The following is a 15,090-nucleotide window of genomic DNA, read 5'->3' as shown; positions in this document are numbered from 1 at the left end:
TTTATTATAATGAGAGTGATAATTATTTGCATCTCATATTGCTATGTACATTGAAATATAACAAAGCCACAATGAACCAAATCAAAAAAAGAAAAAATTAAAATTAAAAAACAAATATTACTTGTTATAAACTCTCTAAGATTTTACACAATTTTTGGTGACTACTTTTTCTTGTTACAATCTTCAAGGACATCATTTTTTCATCACCCTATACATGTATTTTGCAATTCTCCAGTAAGACACCCAAAAAGTCACCACCTTTATTTTTTTTTTTAATGCCTTTCAGCAATCTCTGCTTGTCTTGCTTTTTTACTCTCCCTATATTCATTTTTTTTTATCTCATCTACGTTTCGTTTTATCGTGAATTCACAAGCAAGAGAAAAACATCACCTCGAGGGCCCAATTAGCGCCAACACGAGTGTCATCTCATCGCGATTTTTGCAATCATATATATAACTGGTGCTTTTTTTCTTTCTTTTCTAAATTTGTCTCTTTATTTTTTTTTCTTTTTACAAACCACCCTGCCACCTCTGTTTATTTTTTTCTTTCTTTGCTCTTGTTGCTCGTATAACCTTTACATTTATACCCTAAGAATGCAACAATAATTGTAGACCTCAAAATACAAACAAGTTGAATTTATGATTATATTATTTTTAAAAGGATAAATATATATTTAGCCTTTATCCTTTTCATTTGACTTTGATGGGCACATCTTATCTTCGTTTGACATTATATAGCTGATATTTTGTGATAATAATTGGGCATTCACTGGCAGACAACATTGCAGAAACTTGGAGATATATAGAGAGAAAGTTGAGTTGTAGAAACTGGGGAAAATTTCGAGTGTCACAATTGCGGTTTACAATGAGATAAGAAACGTCATAGGTAAATCCTATTCTATGCTTGAATTATATATAAAAAGATATATACTATAGTTTTTTTTTTCTTCAATTCAATTGTTGAAAAATAATTCTAATTTACGGTTTAGAATTTATATAAAATGCACACAGTAGATTGTTGATTATTAATGAAATTAATAATTAAATAAAAATCTATAATAATAGTAAAGATAACACTATTTTTAATTAATTTTATTAAAATAAAATAACAAAGCTGAAAGCTTCACGTCGTTTTATGTAAGAAATAATTTTTTTTTCTTCTCAATTTAGTATCTTTTTTATAATGCTAAAGCTTTGCTGCAAATTTCATACGAACTTATACAATATATAATAGTCTGTGAACCTATATGCGCTAGGAAAAAAAAAAAAAAAACGATTGAGAATGAGATGTGGACGCGTAATATCTACAATGCCTCAGGATCATCTTGAATTTATCCGGTAGCGTTAACAATAGAAAATCTTTTGCGAAAGAGTCTCTATGATAGGAAAGAAATACGGCAAGGGATATTTGAAAAAAAAAGGAGATATAGATTTGATGGCCATGGGTGTTTATGGGCTTTAACGAGAAATCTCATTCCAAAATTTTGATTCTATATATATGCTTCTCATGTTTAAATCTATAAGTAGCAATGGAAAAAAAATGGGGAGATGAATAAAGACCGGAGACATAACGAAAAAAAAATACAAGTAAATTGCAACAAAGAAAAGTCACTTCTCTTGTCAATCATTACGCTTTATATATAAATTTTTGGCTTTTATGTAAATAACTATTTATACTATGTACGAAATTGGATACGAAATTGGAATTATGATACAACTCATTTCAATAGTGTATAAATAACAAAAAATATATATTTAGCGGTAAAATTATAAATGAATTTATTTATATATGCGACATTACAAGAAAAATTATAAAACATTTTTTTTTGTGTATCATATACTTTTGTTGGAATTTGAATAAAATTTTTATTCATAAAATACAATATATATTTTTATATTAAAACATCATTTTTGTTGGTGTATTTATTCTTTACGATGTTTTCATTTTGTGAAAAGCAATCGAAAGAGTAACAACAAACTTGATGTCGTCGAAAAAAAAAAGCAAAGCACTAACAGGTATATACATTTTGCTATTGACAATAAAGTTTTATTTTTTTTTTTATTTTTCTTAATAATGAAATGAGTCAGCGCCCTCGTGTGACATGATGATGAAATAAATTTTAAAGCAACTATGAATAGCATATAAATATTATATTTTCTATTATAAATATGTATGATGTATATATAAATACAGAGAGAACGAGCGTTGGCAAAGTGTCATTCAATTGCATATCCCAATTAAATAACAGGCAAAAGGGCGACGTAGCGTCGCGATGCTATTCGACGCCCCTAATTGCAAATAAAAAGGAAGTGAAATAAACATTCGTCAGTCACGTGCTCTCTTTTCACCTTAATTCAACCCTCTGCCATTTTTTTTCCTCTCGTTTTTTTTTTTTATATTTTTCCACAGAGTAATTCGTGGTTGTCTTTCTTTACAACGACTCGCCTGGAATCGTTCTCAGGTCCTTATCTATATTATGTATAACAAATTATAACGAATATTTTTATATTTCTTTTTTTTTTGTATATAATTATCAATTAAAAAAAATGTTTTTTTTTTAAATTTTTTTTCGTGCTTGGAAAGTGAACCTTTTGTTGGAGAATTGTCTACAAATTTTGTGTTTATGGATAATTAAAAAAAGCTAAAAATTACAAGACGAAAAAAAAAATTATTATAATGAATATCGAAGTGATAAAACAACGTAGTGTCTTTTGTAATTTCCATAAATTTCATAAAAATAAAAATGTCAATGACAAGCTCTTTTGATAATTCAAAAAATGACAAATATTTGATCGATAAATAATCTTTTTTTCTATTGCGATTGACAAGTGTCAGTGTATTGTTGTTAAATAATTTTGTTTAAACACTTTAATGGCAGTTAGAGTCATGGAAATAAGTATTGTTGTCTCAACACTACCCCTTGTTATTACAAAGTGCCCATTGTTGTTCCAATAAATTCATTGTTATTTCAAAATAATCATTGTTGTCTCAATGATTCTTCATGGCTTCTCGACTCCACTAATTTTCCATAATCTGAGAGCCAATTTACCAAAAAAATGACGAGCAAATTACCAAGTAAATAGCCCCTTCGAACCCTGTACAAAAAAAAACATAAATCAAATTAGTCTATTTAAAAAATTTGCTTGTACTTGGATTATACAAAATGGCTAAACAGTCACCCTTCACTCGTCAACATTATTTTTCATATTTTTTCATTCTTTCTTTCTCTTTTTTTTTTCGCGTTTATATTTCTAGAAATTAAACTGCATGATGAACGTCTCATCTCCCCACAAGGCGTGTGAGTCGCTCATTCTAATATGGTATATACAGAATGGTTGTAAGATTTCTCTTTGCACTCTGGTAGTTGCGAGGGCGCCGCTTACAACACGCTCGTGAATAACAAAATGGAAGGCGTCGTAATTAGTATGCGCGTCCGCACGTTATACACGCAACGTGGCACTCTCACTACCGGCGTGATGTTACGCGTCAAAGTATATCGCGAGGGCGGTAGAAAAAATAAAGACAGTAAAAAAAAAATGAAAGAGAAAAAGCGAGAAAAAAAAGTTGAGAATCAGCGGTAAGAGAAGTAAAGGGGTGTTGCGATTCGCACTTATCCTACCAAGTGTACCGGCGTCGTGGTTCCGGAGCGGGGAAACTCATTTTTACGTTATGGCTCTGTGCACACCGAAAGACACAATTATATATTTCATAAACTTTATATAAAATTTAACATCTAAAAAATTAAAAATCATCATAAATTATTATAACATGTGTTCTATGACCCATTCGCAAATATCTAGTTGAATATAGACAAAGTAACGACTCATATCGTCCTCTCTTGATGCATATTTTTTAATATAAAATATTGCAAATAATAAGGGTCGAAGATGCAAATCTTTTCAAGATGATTCTATGGCTTTGTTTATGATACCTTTAGCTTGTACTATTTTTAATTTTATAATTAGTTCCAGTAGTCTAAAGTAAGATAAAAACAAAATACACAAATGTTTTTATTTTCAACAGTGTACACAAAATGTGCCTGTTTCGTGAATGAATCTATAGAAAATATGATATTCATAAGGATAATAGAGCTATATCCTTATGATAATTTTAAAATTCAAGATAACAGAGGTACAATACTGTAAATTTTCGTCACATTACCAAGATCCATCAATGCATTAAGAGAAAAAAAAAAAAAAACTTTTATATTATCTATAAGAAATGTGGAAAGAAAAAAAATTATGATTTCTTTTATTCATTGTATATATTTTTTTTGTAGTTGTTATATTCATTATGTCACCGTAGTGTTATGCATGATGCTTTTGTTGTATTATTATATCCATATTCAAGCACATTTCTTGATGCACCTCATTCGCATTATATATTGACTTACATAGATATGTATACATACATTTCTTTCACCTATCTGGTCGAGTTTTATTTTTTTTTTTTCCCTTTTTCGCGCTCATCAACCGTCGTTATTAGGACGTTTTCTTTCATTCGGCTCGTTCTTCCATCATGTGGCGTTGCGCGGTCTAGCCTGCTCGAATGAAGCCAATGTACGTGGCTTATTAGCAGAGAGAACGCGGGTGCTCAGGCTCATTTTGTATAAAATAGAAGTAGCGATGCGAAGAAGAAAATGGCGCTGACGCAGAAGATGAACTGTCTACTTATATACATATATTTCTATTCATAGAAAAATAAATAAATAAAAGAGAAAACAAACTATACATAAAAATATTAAAATTATTTTCAAATTAAAAATATATTTTTTTTCTTATCTATTTGATTATCAATAGATTATAAAATTATATTGTCAAATGATTTAAACAATATAATTCATCAGTGAATTATTATATTTTAAAAAGGGTTAAAATGTGAATATAGGTGTTGAACTGAACGACACACCCTATACACTTGGCGGGCAAAAGGAGAATTTTATATATACGTTCTCCCTTTTGGTAACCATGGTACTCTGTTAATGGATGCCTGGAGTCTTATAGCAGGCAAAGAGAAAACCTCGACGACGCCAAACTTCAACTCGTTAATTACCAACACGAAGGCGCAACTTCTTGCCGTCTCTCGAATATTTCAAACTATTGTATTCCTTAAAACCCCCTCCGGGATCTTTTGGCTAGGCCAACTCATTGCAAACGCCCTTTCTCGCTTCATTCTAACATTATGTCTGACTCTAGTGTTTAATACATTTATATATTTATACTTTATGTCTTTATTTAACATTGCTTTGCCAAGTGTGGTTTACTTGTAAATATTGTAAAAGATTTAACTGTATACATGATTCATCTACAACTGCAGTCAAATATGAAAAATATCTGTCACTCTATTTGCCAAAAATGCTACACGCAAAAACATATTCTCTAGATTTTTATTTTAATATTTAATAGTTTTTTTTTTTTGTGTTGGGGGTGTATACAAATTTAACTGAGCTCAAATACTTTTTACTATATATTGTATTACAATTTTTGGAATTTCCGTTTGACAATAATTATAAAACTGCTCAACAATTTTTTTCAGTGCCACAAATATTCGTTGTATTTGTCAATAAATTTTGTTTAAAAGCACTATAAATTTTATTGTGCACACAACAAAAACTATCATATACCGACTTAACAATTTGTAGATAAATCTTAACAAATATTATCGTGTTTCAACTGGGCTACTACTTAGCTACATACTACTACAAATTTTATTCAATTTTTGTTGTACATATTAAAGCCTAATTAATCGAACGATAATTTTGTATGACGTGATATGTTGAGAGAATGTAATATATCATTATCATTTTGAGTAATCTAAATTGCAGTGAAATTACAATTTTGAAACTAACAAAAACACAATTTACACCATATTAAATATTAAGTTTATCATTATTGCAGTAAGACTATTATTTCCATTGGATTATTTCAAGCAGTCTATATATATATTTAAAATACAGTAGTAATACAAGCCTAAAACTAGTGTCTCATTTCCATTTTACACTGGCATTTCTCTTGAGTTTTCATTTTCTCGTTTCGGTTTACTATATAAAATATATATATACACACGTTTTGCCTCATGTTCATCGTTAGGATCTATATTTCAAATTGTACAGTCAGTTTGTTTCACTTGTTTTCTCCTTACTCCCTTTTCCACCATCTACTGTAGACACAGGATTAAAATATCACACCCTTGTACATGACTGGCACTTTATATGTGGAAACATGAGATCCCTTAAAATATATATTGAAAAACATTGAATTATCATTTTATTTATTTATTTTATTTCACTAAAAATCATTACAAACCACTGTGCAGTTTATATCATCAAGATGTTTGTTTATTTTTATTTATTATACATTCAAATCCCTTTACTCATCGAGTAGGGTGATTGTTGTTGGCCCTTCTAATATTATCGCTTATTCTCACATTAGCATACGAAAAATAAATAAATATATCAATCGTCGTGGGAGCAGTTAATCTTTTAAACGCGGGGTTGACTATACAGTAGTAGTATAATAAGTCAATCATATCCAAAGAAGAATATTTACACAAATATATATTAATAATATAAAATAAAAAAAATTTCATTCTCATATATTTTGCATAAATTTATCATTAAAAAATAATCACCATTACATTGATTAAAATAAATTCAATTCATTCATAATTAATAACAAACAATTCATCAATTTATCATTAAATTTTTTAAGTCTTAAAATCATGAATGACTTGACTTGATTGTGAAAATATAATTATATTGATCAATTTATTTTTCATTGAACACGCATCTAAAGTAATTTTCATTAAATGGTAAATTTGTATACCTATATTTGTAGAACTATAGATTTTATTCGAGTTTCAAGCTTTCGGGTTCTTTATACATATATCAAGCGCACGTTATATAGTTGGTAAACAAACTGTCTGAAACACTCTTGTTGGCTATACCATTCTAGAAAGCTAGGGTCCTCTTGACGGTATTATCTCTGGTACATATTTAAGTGCATGACGCAAAGAAGACTTGGTATATTTTCTTTTTCTCTTATATCTCTTGTTTCTCTGTATTTTTTTCTTGCATCATCGCATACTGAAATCACAGTCGCCATTACTAAAATCTATATATCTAAGATGTGAATATAAGCAACCAAACGACTACCCTAAGAAGAGCTTTTGAAACTCCTCATTTCTCGGCACCTGTCAAATGCAGACTTGGGCGGGTCATCAGATAGTGCGACCTGGATATACCATATCTATATATACGAATATGCCACAGCAAAGGAACACTAGAATCACCTCAGAGGAAGTGATCATAGTTAGTCTTCATATATATGTTGTATTCATATTCATTATCTATTTGATGTATATATATGTTCCATTTGTAAGATCTCATTTTGATGGATAATACGTTTTACTTTGGTCTCAAGTATACGTGATATAACTTTAACTGATTATTTGATATATCCATACAAAACAGACTGTATGATTTGTTCATAAGTTATACTCTTGAATAACATCGCAAGTAGTCTAATTATAATTTTCATTTTAACAAAGTAATTTCTATACGCGAATGTTGCTTTATACTTGTATATATTTTGTTAATTAATAGAATTTTTGTTGACAAATTTAATGGTGTTTTGATCAATTGATGAAGAGTATTTTTGATATCAACTAATTTTGTCAATTTATAATTATCAGTATGTTTCAGTAATTTTTTTTTTGTTTACTTGAGTGTTTAATTTTTTTTTCGTTGTATTGATAAATATATCTCGGGTGATAATAATTTTGTTATTAATTTGGAATATTCAAATTTTTATTTTCTTCAACTATGTACACTATTCCATCTTGATTTCTCTCACACTCTTTCGCTAACTCTACAGTACTCTTGGCATATTCTCCTTCAAGTCATCCATCTGCAGAATTTACTATCTGGCGATTCTAAGTCCCTCGTTCTCTCTCGCCTCACTTGAGGTATTGAGTGACGTCAAGGGTGCATTGTCCAGGCTTTCAAATTGAGAATATAGACTTCTCGTGCATCTCAAAAGCTATATATATATTTTCATCGACTTCATATTACACAGCCTCGATAGTCTATTCTCTAATTTTTTTTTTTTTTTCATATTCCTTCTTCCTCATCGTACTTTATTTATTTATTTGTCTTCATCATTTTCTTCTTGGATATATATATTTATACCTTGATTTACACTTTTCGTTTTTTTTTTTTCAATTCGTAGTTTGACAATTTTGACAGTTTTATTTGAACAAAACAAAGAAAAAATCATTTATTTTCTATTTTACATAATAAAAAAAAAATTGAATGCTTGACAAGTTTCAAAAGTTATGTAATTGATAATTAAAAATCTCGATAAATTATCTTCATATGTAGAGTTGTAAAATATATCAACGATATTATTTTTATAATTTTTTTTTTTGCTTTTAAATTGAAAATATGTTTTCTTTTGTGATATTAATTAATATCAGATAAACCAACGTGTTTTTGTACATGCTTTATGAGTGTCACCCTGAATTTTCAATAATTTGTTACGCAAACTATCAAAAGCATGTTGTCCATTGTTATCAAATTCGAATTCAGGTGCTATTGGCATATGATATTTGTTTGTGTTCATTCTTGCGTAGAGTTTTTGCGGCTCCAATTATCAATTGTCATATTGGTTTACGCTAACTAACATTATACACGAATCCAGATGTGATTGTCATTGAGAAATAATAATCAATAATTTCTCTGCGTATATGAATTTTCATAAAGACATTCATTAAATTCAAATAATAAAAGAGCCAACAAAAAAAAAAAAAAATTTTAGGGTTAAGTTTTGACTGACAATAACGAATACAAGTGTGTTTAATGAGAACAAAATAGCTATAGCTATGTGTTTCTGCAGCAAGAGAGAGAGAGAAAGTTGTTGTGAATTGATGCTATAAATTATATAGTAATAGGTGCAATATAGCCATAAGAGAGACATGATCATTTTGATAAAAATGAAAAAGAGAAGAACATTATATTTGTTTAAAAATTTTAGCATCTCTTGGGTGCTGTTTAATTTTGTTTATGTGAGCCACTTTAGAAGACATAAACACGGTATCTCAATTCCCTGAGTGTAATTTTCTCCATAGCACTTTTCACCCTCTATTCCTCTTTCTCAAAACTCGTCCATATACAGCATTACGATTATAGCGTAATCATATCGGATTGTTATTATGGCTGATGGTAGCAAAAGCAAGGAAAAGTGTCTTAAGGGTTGGGGAAGGTTGTAGCAATACTGTGAAGCTTATCTTTGAAATATGCTGATAGACTATATCATATATTTTTTTTTTTCTCTATATCATCTTGCCAAAACAAAAATTTTTTATCGAATTTTTTCATCAATTTTCTTCCTATTACTGGCATTCATCAGCTTAGCTTTTATCACTTTTCAAAGTAAAAAAATTACCTAGTTACAATGAGGCAATAGTGATCACTTTGAACGAAAGATGAATTATGAATTTTCAATTCTTTTCATGGATACATCTAATTCTCTTAGTCTAGGTATTTTTTTTTTTGCTTCGAATATAAACTATGTAAACTTATGTGGGTACTTTACCATTGACATACACTTTATAATCTGATATATAGATATTCTCTATGTGAATAAAAACCAAGTGTAAAGTCATTTAAAACCATCATGACTCACCTTTTTTTTTTTTATTTTCAAGAAAATGAATAAAAAGTATATACGATGAAAGAAGGGTTTTTGCCCTCTTTGGTCTAAGATTTAATACTCGTTGTTGGTTATCACAGTAATCGTGAATATTTTACATACTTACAATCTACTTTTAACTTTTGTCGTATTGAAGCTTGGTATTGCAATCTCATTCCATCGTTGTCACGACCCTAAAGCTTGAAGCATCGATGACGACGACAACGTCGATTTAACTTGGAACTTTATACACGAGAGACACACGGGGGTTGCTTTGCAGTGACTGTTGATTGAAACGTTCTGATTGCATCCCCTTGGGGAGGTGGGTGGTGGTGATGTTCACCATATACTAAAATGCGGGTATATATACATATATATTATTCTCCATATCTTTCTCTCTATCCCTCTTTTTCCCTTCTCCCAATTTTGATTCTCAATATTCGCTTGCTTGCTTGACTGTCTCCTGTTCAATGTCTCATAGCACGTACTTACTTATTTGGTAGTCTAATGTCCGATATCGAATATAAGGGGAGAGTGTCTATATGTCTATCATGAGAATACTCACTTCACTTGCAATCATCCATGCTAAAACACGACGACGCACACAAGACAATACTTGACATTAACAACATCCACATATAAGAGACCTTCAATGTCATGTCCCCTTCAATTCAATTAAGGTTACGTTATCGTCATTAACGCAGACATGCTATCGATATTATACAGTGCCAAGAAATTCTATAATTTCAGTAAATTAAAAGTATAGATCCAATGCAAAATATTCAATAATGATTATTAATTTTTTTGATCAATCTGGTTGCAATTTTTAGCATTAATTTTGATTACTGTTTGTATATATAATATTTCTGATAATCAACGATAATCAAGCACGCTCATCGGGGGGCAAAAAACCAATCTACTTTATACAGAGAAATGAAAAATAAAAAAAACAATCGGAACAATATTAGAACTATATGGGGGATGAATTGTAGAGTCAGTCAGTCAGTTGGTCGGTCGAATCATGCTCTCACAAACACATACAATAATATGTATATGTATAAACCCAAATGAATGACAGATTTGAAAAGGCAAAATAGAGAAGGAGTGGTTGATAGTGGTAGTACTAAAAGTAACGGGGTGTTTTACGGTAAAAAGTTAATCACGGTTTGCCATGTTGACATCCCCAGGGATTTACAACATGTTGTGAAAAGAGTATATATTGAACATCAGTAGATTCGTTCACCTAAGTATATACGCACTTGGTTTTTTTTTTTTTTTTTTTTTGCAAGGGTTCACAAATATATAGGTGTAGGGAGATAGATTGACGCAATCCGAGGTTATGTTGATTACAGGGGCGGGTATCGGTCACGTTCACGTAATGCATGAAAGAATAGAAAAAATCAAGAGCCAAAATAAAATTACTTTTAAGGGCGGACAGTGCGGGTAGAGGAGGGTTGATAAATAAAAATTAGAGGGGGTTTATAGATCAGGGGCCAAATATAGGGCGTATACAATTTTTCTTCATCAACTCATATGTATACTCAAAATGTTCCTGATCTTGAATCTCGTTTTTCACCATATGTCAATGTTTGCTACTATATGTATATACTATGTGGTCTTTTAAAAAACTATTATCATAATTGTTTAGCTTAGGAGTTGGGGGGTAAAGTGAAAATAAAAATTAAAAAAAGAATGTTTTTTTTTTGGAAGCTTATGGTGATGCTGGTTGTTTGCCAATATTTGTTAGGCACATTGGTGTAAAAAGTATTTTTGATAATCATAAAATCACTGAGTGCCTTGAAAATTTAACAGAAAAATTTTTGTATAATTTTAAGTATATATTTTTATGGAAATTCAATAAATTATATATGATTAATAATATATTTATCTTCTCAATACAATTGATAGGTTCATTTTTTTTTTTTTGAATAAAATTGTAAAAACGAAAATAAAAAAAAAGTGTCCCGTTGAATTCACTTCCCCTGGATAAACTCAATTCAATAGATTGTTCTATTGGCATTGAGTGCCAGTCGGTAAAGTGAATTGTAAAGTAATTGCATAAGATTAGTAGTGGCGCATGGAAGGCACTCTGTCGGTTACTTCCAGCCCAATAAGCTTCAACGACTTTACTTGGGTTCAGCTTCTTCATTTTTATTTTTTTTTTATTTTCAAATTTCTCTCTGTTTCTCTACAGCTTTTTTTTTATCATATTTCCAGTCATTTTACAATCATCTCTCTTTTTTTTTTTTTCGAGGCATCTATCTGCATTTTATTGAGTTAATTTGTTGAGATACCACTTGCCAATATTTCAATATTATTTATTTTATTTTTGCCTTATTTACTCCAATTGAGTTAATAAATAGCAAAGCAATCTCAATGCAGATGACTGCTCAGGCAATCAGCTGAAATAGCTAACAATTTTTTTATCATTATTTAATTTTCTTTTACTCAATTTAACATGTTATTTATATCTTTTAATTTCATTTTTATTATTTCACAATTTGTAATTACTGATACATATAAACTTTGATTAAAAGTGAAAATACTTGCTTTTGTCAATGAAGCTTTTAAATAAATTGGTCACGTAAATAATGATGCAATTGCAAAGACGATTTTTGTATCGTATTCCATACGTGTTAAAGAAAATTTAGCTGTTAAAAAAGCATAGAGAAAAAAATTTAGCAGAATTGCAGGGAAATAAAAGTTAAAAAAAAAAAAAAAACGAAATTCAGTATAACGGTAAAATGGATTTGTGACAAGGTGTTGGCAAATCGGGCTGAGAATACCGATAAGGTCTCTTCTTTTCTCTCCTTAAAAACTGGGAAAAAAAAAATAATAATAAAAGAATAAGAATAAAAAAAAAAGGATAGAAATTGTGGGTGATAAAAAGGGTGCAGACGTTGAAGGGATAAAAAGGAGGCCAAGTCAGTGACTGAGCAAGTCTCGCACGGACAATGTCCGGGTAATGGCTGCCCCAGGCTACTTTTATATCCTATGAGAGCCATGCTGAAAGCTAATGTCTGCGATAACAGAAGCCGAAGCTCGTTCCCCGGATAAAAGATTCGCTCTGTGTGCTTCGATTGACTAAAAGAAACTTTTACAATCTCATTTATTTTCTCATTCACTTTCTTATCCTTATACTGTATGCGAAACAAACCGAATATATGCTTTTTATTTTTTAAATATAAATAAAAAAAAATCACGTTTATCATTCGAATGACAAGAAAATAAAATTTATTATATTGAGTATGTCAAAGGGGCATATTGATTCATTTATCGAGAAATAAAAACAATTAAACTTGCCTAATAAAATTTTGAATTAACCCCCTGAGTTTTAATCATTTATGGACCCTTGGATTTAAAAATACACACACAAGGACATGGCCCATCTCATATTGTTGTCGTATTTGTGGAGTAGCTACTGATGTAAATTATCCCTTCTTTGCTTTATATGTATTTATTGTCTACACTTCTTGGTATTTCACTTCATTGCCCGCTTGTCACTATGTTTTAACTCTTGTCAATGTCAAAAATTTACTTTTTAAATTTGATATATTGCTAGAAAAAAAAAATAAATCAATTCAGAAAATTCATAATTTATATTTTAATTATAATTTAAATTCATTATTATTAATTATTATGAAAAATTAATTTTATTTATAATTAAATAATGTTATTGGTGTTTTTTTTTTTTTGTGGAAATTTGTTTGAGGTATTTTTTATTCATCAAAATATCATGTGATAAAATAAACATGAAATTAAATATGTACGAATTTTTATTCTTAATCTATTTACACATTAATTATGTTGAAAAAAAAAGAATGAATAATATTTTTTGGATGTATACTTATTTTGTTTATGGATTTTGTGTGTATTAAATTTAAATAAAAATACCGGCAGCCGTGTTCACAAGCCGTGTATATAAATCATTTGACTCTGGTTTCGTATATATACGAGCTCAGGGATAGCTATGGCCTCCGTAGAACAGTGAACGTCCGAGAATAATACCACCATATATTTATGTTCTCACCGTAAAACCCAACTCGTTCATTCGTCCACCCACTCAACCCCATATTCCTCGCCCACACACTCGATCTCATTCCTTTTTTTTTTTTTTTTTAAATTTTATTTATTTTTTTTCAACTCTTCCTGCACTCTTGTTTTTATCACTGTCTTTCCCAATTCATTCAACAGAAAAACTCTAAAAAAAATTCATCAATTTTCTGACCAGGCATTCAATAGAAATTCAGCCCTTTTTTACAGCGTTTAAAATTCAAGTTTGTCTATTCGAGACCCAAGCCTTTTGATAAGTAATAAAAAAAAATAAAATAGCATATCATTTTAACCGAAAAATTTTCCATTTTTTGATAATCAAGCTTTTGAAAAAGAAAAAAAAATATTCAACTATTCAAATTCTATTTACAGTGTGAAGATTTAATTTATCAAAAAAATTTTTTTCCACTAAAATTGAAAAAAAAAAAAAACTATATAAAAATTCTAAAGAAAAATAAAAAGGGATTACATATAATATCAACAATTATTTTCATCTAATTTTAAAACAATAATAATAATAGTTTTTTAAATTTTATATATAAAAATGTTGTTAATTAATTTGACAATTTAATTTAAGTTAAAGTTATTTGAATTCACTCGATCAAGACAAACTATTTTAGACATATTCTCCCTGTTTTGTTGACAAGAATATTTCAGTATTTATTATAAGATATATATAATATTTGATTCTATTACGGTGAATACACACGCTTCTGTAGTCACCCCACGCTCGTGGTGGCGCGCCAGGATATAATCCCATTAACGCGTGTCGCGTTCATTGTAGCATTAAGAGAAGAGAGAAAGAGAGAGAGACGAGTGGAAACGCCTATTTGGATTCACGATGCCACTTGATTTGGTCATAAGCATTAGACATCAAGATATCATTCTCATAAATATACTTTTTCTTATTTTTTTTTTAATCAAGAATCTTGAATTATTTTTAAGATGTAAATAAAAATAAAAAAATATAACGAAATTGTACTTGGAAATAATAACATGGCAAGAGAGATTGAGCAAAAAAAAAAAAATAGGCCATCAATTTTAAAACGTTGGATTGTCATTTCCTGGTGTTGCTCTCGTTCTATTCGACTTAAGTTGATCATAACTTTTTTTTTATCAGGCAATTAACGTTTTATACTGTGCTCATTCAGAGAATTGCCCTTCTTTTTTACCTTCCATCACCTTTTTATTTTTTCTATAACACTACGGGGGAATTTTTTTATATATTTTTTTCTTTCGTTATAATTTTGCAAGTTTTTTATTTTTATTTTTTTTCTTTTAACAAAAAAATTTTTGCCATGTATTTAATCTCGGAACTGTGCGATGATAATGGGAGCGGTGAGATGGT

The 15,090-nt window shown here is 29.4% G+C and overlaps 1 protein-coding gene across 3 annotated transcripts in view; it reads left to right on the top strand.

The window, feature by feature from the left end:
* Nucleotides 1–15,090, top strand: part of LOC122847579 (transcription factor Sox-2-like) — a 207,752-nt gene that overhangs the window by 42,689 nt on the left and 149,973 nt on the right. The gene's annotated exons all lie outside the window — the stretch shown is intronic.

The sequence above is a fragment of the Aphidius gifuensis genome, linkage group LG1 (genome assembly GCF_014905175.1).
Source record: "Aphidius gifuensis isolate YNYX2018 linkage group LG1, ASM1490517v1, whole genome shotgun sequence".
Classification (NCBI taxonomy): Eukaryota; Metazoa; Arthropoda; class Insecta; order Hymenoptera; family Braconidae; genus Aphidius; species Aphidius gifuensis.
Note: the sequence above shows the minus strand (reverse complement) of the source record. Positions and strands in the feature narration are given on the sequence as shown.